We start from the raw sequence: 8,155 nt of genomic DNA, 5'->3' as shown, positions 1-8,155 counted from the left end.
AAGCCTGTTGTCAATATGTACAGCCAGTAGCAATTAGGAGAATGCCAGCTACCGTGTCAGCAAGTAAGTTCCTTTTTCTTATCTGGGGTTGTTTTTCTTTGTTTACCATTCAATTTACTTTTATTATGACATAGAGAGTTATATTCTGAGACAATTTGCAATTGGTTTTAAAAGTTTTTTGTGGTTTTTGAGTTTTTGTGGCGTTTAAGTAGCTATCTAGTTTGCAATTTCAGCAATCTGGTTGCTGGGGTCAAAATTATCCTAGCAACCATAAACTGATTTGAATAAAAGACTGGAATATGGATAAGAGATGGCCTGAATAGAAAAAAAGAGTAATAAAAAGCAGCAAAAACAATACATTTGTAGCCTTACAAAGCATTTTTATAGATGGGGTCAGTGAAAAATGAAAAGAGTCAGAAAAAGAAGGCAAATAATTCAAAAAGTAAAATAAATAATGAAGAGCAATTGAAAAGTTGTTTAGAATTAGCCATTAACTTACCTTAAAGGTGAACCACTTCTTTAAAGGAATTGTCTGGAAAATTGAAATTTTTTAGATTTTCGAGGTACAGTATTCAGATTTTTTAGCGCAGAGTTCAGAGTAATTCTCTGTTCTTACTTTTTTTGATTCGGATTTTTAAAAACATCTCACAACATTCCTAGTTTTAGAGTCAAAAGCTCTAAACCCACGAAAATGAGACTGTTGATAAATAGGCCCCCAAGAGTAGGTCAGGGTATAAAAAAAAGTAAATGTTCATTTGAAACTTTTCCTTTGATGGATGTTTAATGGCTACAAAGGTTGGTGCTAATCAGACATTGTGCTTTTTGTATCTTTCTAGGTGTCATCAAATGGTTACGGCATTAAAACAGTTATGTTCACCAACCATCCAATGTGCAACCCTGTGCCTAACAGGTTCGACATTTTCAGCAATAGGAAGATTAAAAAGGTAAGTACTAGGATGTGATGTAAAGTTCTGCCAGTATAGGTCCTCTACATGCACATAGATACCTAGTTATTCACATGTAAATAATCTAAGGGCCTAGAATATATAATTAATATGAATTTATGTTGTTATAATTACCTATTTGGGCTACAAAAAGTGTAAGAGTTTGTGAGTTAAATTCAAACAAATTATTGTTATTTGTTGGAATTCTTAGAAGGTCTGGATTTAGTTCATATGGGCATGAGATAGATTTTATAAACTGGCAAATATAGAATAATTTCATCAACAGTTAAGCAACATATGAATAATTCTCTCTTATTCCCAATTCATTATGCACAGAGTGTAGCGTATCCGGAATGTCTTGATCTCCGGTGTTACACCTCAGAGCCAAATGGAACACCAATTCTTTACAATTTGTATGCCGTTCTTGTCCACGCTGGAACAACCTGCAATAGTGGACATTATTTCTGCTATGTGAAGGTAAGAAACCAGATTCATAGTGATCATTTCTGGGAAACAATTAAGGGATGTATTTTGCATAAAAATATTTTTACATATGATCCCTGATAGAACTATTCTAAGATATCTGATTTTTATTTGAACTGTATTAGAAATACCTAGCTTATGGCTCCATCTCATCAGATTAGTCTCCAAATCACTGGGTAGAATATGAAAAATGTCCAATAGCCACATAATATTGTCACTAAATTCCCATTTCCCTTTCCTTCCCACTAACCAATATTTATGCCAGGTGTGAATATTGCTAAAAACCAACCTTTCTGTAATTTCCACTTGTTTTCCAACTGTATTTTTTGTGTCCGGTCTAAATAATTTGCCTTGATCTGTTGCAGGGCCCCAATGGAAACTGGTACAAAATGAACGACAATTCTGTGACATCTGTAGACATCAAGATAGTGTTGAAGCAGGAGGCCTACCTGCTGTTCTATATCAGGTATGTGCTCTTTACCCTGTGTTTTCTCTAAAAAAGGCAACTGTTGTGTCAACCCTCATCTTGGCAAGTAGTTTGTGTTTTCAAAGCAATACTACATCTTCCCATTGGGTGATATTAACATTTGTTAAATAAGGAAAGTTGTGAATTTGGTAAAATATGGACTGAACCATTGATTTTATCATTCTTTCTTGTTTTAAAGAACCCCGGATGACCAGACATGCACAGTATCATCTTCTTTAAAAACATCTACAGCTGATTCTGAACAGCCAATCACTAGCAAGCAACGTGGCTTTTTATCTACAGCTGATTCTGAACAGCCAATCACTAGCAAGAAACGTGACTTTTCATCTACAGCTGATTCTGAACAACCAAGCACTGGCAAGCAAAGTATCATTTCATCTACAGCTGATTCTGAACAGCCAATTACTAGCAAGAAACGTGACTTTTCATCTACAGCTGATTCTGAACAGCCAAACACTGGCAAGCAAAGTAGCATTTCATCTACAGCTGATTCAGAACAGCCAATCATTAGCAAGAAACGTGGCTTTTTATCTACAACTGATTCTGAACAGCCAATCATTAGCAAGCAACGTGGCTTTTTATCTACAGCTGATTCTGAACAGCCAAGCACTGGCAAACAATGTGGCTTTGCAATAACTTCCATGTTAAAGGTAATCCTGTGGATTTATGGTTTTATTAAAAATGTTATAAGGTGATTAGTTCAAAGAAATCCTATATTGTAGGTACGGGTACTTGGAATGTTTGAGCAACATTCAGGCTGTTATGAATGTTATTATATATAAATGATGGCCTTTAAAGACATATCCCTTTTTTTAATCTTAACTACTAATTTTGTATACATGTAACTAATACTAATTCTTTCTGTAATAGAACATTGTAAAGAAAATAGATGAGAAAATAAAGAATATTATGAAGAGATTTTCAAAAGAGGAAAGTGGACAAAAAGGCCGTAAAAGGCCACGGTCAGATATTTTGGACACCGGAGAAACATCCGTTGAACCTGAAGAAAGTCCAGTTCCCAAAAAGAGGTTTGCAAAAGAGGATAGTAGAGAGAGAAACCTCGAAATGCCACTGCGTGATATTTTGGAAGCCAGGGAAACATATATTATACCCACAGAAGATCCAGTTTCCCAAAAGAACATTCCAAAAGTAGAAAGTACAAGAAAAGTCTGTAAAAGGCCACGGTCTGATATTTTGGACAACCTGCCAGATGACAAAAGATTTAAACCAGACAGAGCTGACTTATAGAAGGTAATGTTTTCAAAGTATTTCTGATTGATTAGCAAACTATGTATTGCCATCTACAGTATAAAATGTATCTAAACATATTCAGTCTGTTGTGGTCGCTGCTAAATATTTTACCAACAAATCATATTTTAATCATTGCAGACCCCAATAATGATAGATGGGATAGGAGACAATAAAATGACGTCAAAGTCCTCAGAAGCCGAAAGACTGTTATCAGAGGTACAGGTAATATCTTTATCTTATATATTAGGTATAATACATGTAGTGATTTGACATTTTGAAGTTCGGAATGAGATGACATTTCAAGCATGTCTTTTATTATTGTAGATCTCAGAAACCACTGACAAGAGACATAAGAATTCAGAGCCAAAAAGTCCAAAAGGGGTAATTAAAGAGAAGTGTCTTAAAAGACCACTTCCTGAAGAAGAAGAAACAAAAAGAAGAAAATAAAGAACATGGAGATGAGCCAAAGAAGAAAAAAATTAGAAATGTATCACAGCAGCAATGAGAAGAGCTAAGAAGTCTAACTGTCCAATTGGTTTAAATAAAAAATATGTTTCTATACTTTGATGAGATATGGAACTTAGCTTTAATTGTCTGTAGGGACCCATAGGGTTAATGTGCCCCTATGGCTTTAAATCCCTACACTTCCTCATCTCCCTAGTTGCTGGGCAGATGCCCATGTAGCTAGTTGTAATGTGCATATCCCAGTTATTGGCCAAGAAATGCTGTGACCACTTCCTGTCATCCTTTGGTATAGTGAGTGAGAAGGAGTGGATCTTCCTCTTTGGCTTCTGGTTGCGGACCTAGCTGGATGTTTCCAGGGAGTCTGGGTACAACAAGGCTTAGTAAAGCCATTCTCTCCTAATAGGATCAGTACCTCAAAAGAGTACAGTCCGTGAGCAGAGACCCTGAGAAAGAGGCCAGCTAGAGATAGGATACTACCTTTTATAGTACTCTCTAGAAGAGTAACATAGGTAGGCAAAGTAGCAAGAGCAGCTTGGCTCCAACTAGAAGGGATAGCAAGGAGGTAGCTCTCCCCTCAGGGAAGACTGGCCTAATAGGGAATTAGGGCTAGTGAGTTCCCTGATCCAATGTGTGGGACCCAGGTCACGGTGCTGAGATACTGAGGGTGTGGCTATCCAGGTGTTACACTATCACCTCAGGGAGTTCCGCTGTGCTGTCTCTGAGAGACATGTTGTAGTCATGTTGTGATGATCTGCTTGGGCCTCTGTGGATTGTAAGTAGAAAACCTGTGGATCATTTGTCTTGGACAAATAAACTATTCTATTTTTTTGTTGCAAGAACCTCCTGGAACCCTTGTATTTTGTCTTCCAATCACAATAGCATATGGGAGTTGTAGTTGCACTACACCATACCTTCATTTCTTCCATTTGGTGAAGGCCCAGCCTGGTGTGTTGGAGTCAAATGTAACACATTAAACCTTTTGTGGTTAAATAGACTAAAAACCAGTAACACATTATTGATGGACGTTATGAATAATCCATAGAGATGATGTAAATACTTTTGCTGCCTTATCTTTTGAAACTGGAACTGCACCTGGATACAGTAGAACAAGAAGTATGGAGTAAGGAGAGCAGCCAGTAACCAGGAAGTTCCAGGTTTGACTCTTGGAAGAGTCTTACATCAAGGAGGTGGGAGATACTTCTGTGCCAAGTCAATTGTGGATATGTCGACTAAGCCTAAAAGGTTATAGAACTTGGATGCAAAGAACAAGACTGATGTGGTCAGTCTTCCAGTAAACCAGGCTGTTAATGAATAAGAACTGTGAGCTGCTGTTAAATTGTTGTGCCCACTGTTGGACTGAGCTGGTGGGACACCGAAGAAAAAAAACTGGTGGGGGTGTGTGGGCTCCTGCTGTGGTGGGCCTGGACCCCCTCAGTCTGACTTTGGTTGTGTTACAAGAATCTTCTCTCTTCAAAAAACCTCAGTTGTGAATAACACAGACAGATTTCTGTTTAAAGTTACCTGGATGTCACTGTCCTTTACTGTGTGAAGTTGTGACCCAGGCAGTGAATTCTCACAGTGCCACAAACTCTAGAATGCAAAGGGTCTATGTTGTGTTTGAAGTTTAAGCCTAATAAATATTTAAATAAATAAATATTATTTTCTGTTTTATGGTCTTATTTGCAAAATTTACTATTTTAAGGTAATTAACAGTGATGTGGAATACATATATATAAATATATTGTACAGTACTATTATAAAATATAAGATATTCATATTTATGGAGTTCCATGACCATATCGTTTTTAGACAGGTCAACTCTGAGGTGACTGCTAATATCATGTCATGTGACAGAAATGACATCACTGAGCACTGATTATAACTGATGACATCACCAAGCATCATTTCTAAGGATATCATTTACAGGATATTCATGGCTTATGTGTATTGTAATCTTATAATACACAAAACCCGTGAATATCTTGTAAATGATATCCTTATAAACGGTGAGTACAGATGTCATCAGTTATAAACGGTGAGTAGTGATGTCATTTCTGTCACATGACTCACTGAATCTTGTGTATTATAATGAATTAAGTACCCCCTGTTGTAAAATATGAGGATATTATAAGTTACCTCGGAGTTCCATTACCTGTATAAAATCACTCGGCCTCGTGTTTTTATATGGTCATGAAACTCCTATGTAAATTATAATATCCTTATAATTTACAAGAGGGGGTGCTTTGTTAACTATATAATACACAAGAGCCATGAATATTTGGTAAATAATATCCTTATAACTGTTCTTCTTGCTAGTATACGTGATTTTAAATACGTGTAATGGATTTTGTGATATTCCTTATATGATTCCTTATGTGACATAATATCATATATTGGATACACTACTATCTATATATAAATGGGCATTTTAGACATAAGAACATTGTCACGGCCGGCACACAATACCAGAACAGGTGCCAAGTACCCTGGTCTCGGCTCGGCTTCACCAGTAGTGTGACCACCGTTGGGCTTCGGGAGGAGCCCTCAGCTTACTTGGGTGCCACCTGGACTTAACGAGGGGTACAAGGCAAGATGTTCTGGCTAGCAGAGGGGCACGGCAGGTAGATAGTCTTTTGGGCCGAAGGTCACGGTACAAATGGAGCAGGCAAGAGAATCGTCAGACAGGCTGAGTCGAGGCAGGCAGATATCAAGAGTTGTCAGGTAGGCAAGGGTCAAACCGGGTTGTCAATCAAAGGGTTAATCAAAAGAGGTAGTTGGTAATCAGGCAAGGGTCAGGATCCAGAAGTCAGAATAGTCAAAAGCCAGGCAGGGGTCACAACAGGAATCACAAACAGGTTCAGACAAAAATAGCTTAAGCTCAGAAGCACCAGGAACAAATCCTATCACGGGCAAGGTGCTGTGGACAAAAATGGCCTTAAATACTTTTAAATTTCGCTCCTTTGCGTGCATACACGCTGGCGCGGCTAGAGGACAGGATGGTGCGGCGGCCGTCCCCGCCGATGGCGTGGCGGACGACCCCGCCGCACAGGTATTATTACAAAGATGCTATTTATACTGTAACTTAAATAGACATGTACATTTATGTTTTCCTTCTAATCCTGTTGTTTTCCCCTTGCCACAATTTCTCACCCGAACCGTCTCAGAGAATTTAATCACATTTAATAAGATGGATGCCTTCTGAAACCACAATACCCAGTAGGATAATATAATACACCTCCTATTAACACTAATAAAGATATTAAGAGGTAAACTATCTTATCAATATAGATTAAAGGGGTGGATATCCTGAGACAATTTGCAATTGCAAATTACTTGGGAGTTTTTGAGTGTTTCAGTTTTTTATTTAGCGCCTCTCCATTTTCAGCAATCTGGTTGCTAATGTCCAAATTCCGCTAGCAACCATCCATTGATTTAAATAAGAGACTGGAATATGAATAGGAAAGGCCTGAATAGAAAGATGAGTAATGCAGAGTAGCAAAAACAAAACATGTGTAGCCTTACAGAGCATTTGTTTTTTAAATGAGGTCAGTGACCCCACAATTTGAAAGCTAGAAAGAGTCAGAAGAAAAAGGCAAATAATGAAAAAACTATTAAAAAAAGATAAATAATAATGAAGATCAATTGAATTGGGACATTTCATTATAAAGACTACCATAGATGATGTGGCCATACATGCAGAGGTCACCAAATGAGTGGATCTCTCTCCGATATGCCTACCTTGAGGTGGGCAATATTGGGCTGATCCTCGTGGGCCCTAGGGCCCAACGATCGGATCACAATGCCGACAAAACAGCAGGAAGATGAGGACCACTTTAACAAACTGACAGCCCTCGATCTGATGGGATTTTTAAACCTGGCTGATTGACATCTGCCCAAATATTGGCCAGTTATCGATCGGATGAAACCTATCGGAGGACCCCATACACTGCCCAATAAACTGGCAACTTAGTCTGTCGGCAGCTTATATTGGCCCGTGGTCACTATCAATGTGTATCAAAGTGATTTCAGAAGCGATTTGAACAACTGTTTCCGATGATATAATTTAACATTGTACTTCTGACTGTTAGCTTTGTATAAATGCATGTCAATAGGTTACCCTCCTTGTAAACTGTTACATCCAAAAAATTGATTTGCTCTCTGTATCATAATTTAGTTCCACCTTAACGTGGCTACTTATCTCTTCCACAAATACTCTGCATTGCTGCTCTGTTTCTGTTCACTCAAAGAAAAGTAGAATAAATAATGATCACATGGGAGAAAGAAAAACACTGACCCATATAGCTGCACCTTCCCACCTTTAATGTCCAAAGAACTCATGTGAGCAACTTAAAACATTTAATAAGAAATATAAAAAAGAATGTCCAAAAAAGAAAGAAATTTAAAATAAAAATAAGGTTAGGAGTGTAGAGGGAATTCACTAGAGGCATTAGGTTAACAGCATATGTATTAGCTGTTGGGGGAGGGGGGTGTTTAGAATAAATAATGACCATAAATAATATTTACT

The sequence above is a fragment of the Xenopus laevis genome, chromosome 7L, assembly GCF_017654675.1.
Source record: "Xenopus laevis strain J_2021 chromosome 7L, Xenopus_laevis_v10.1, whole genome shotgun sequence".
Lineage (NCBI taxonomy): Eukaryota > Metazoa > Chordata > Amphibia > Anura > Pipidae > Xenopus > Xenopus laevis.
The sequence above is the reverse complement of the archived record's forward strand: the minus strand, read 5'-3'. Positions refer to the sequence as shown.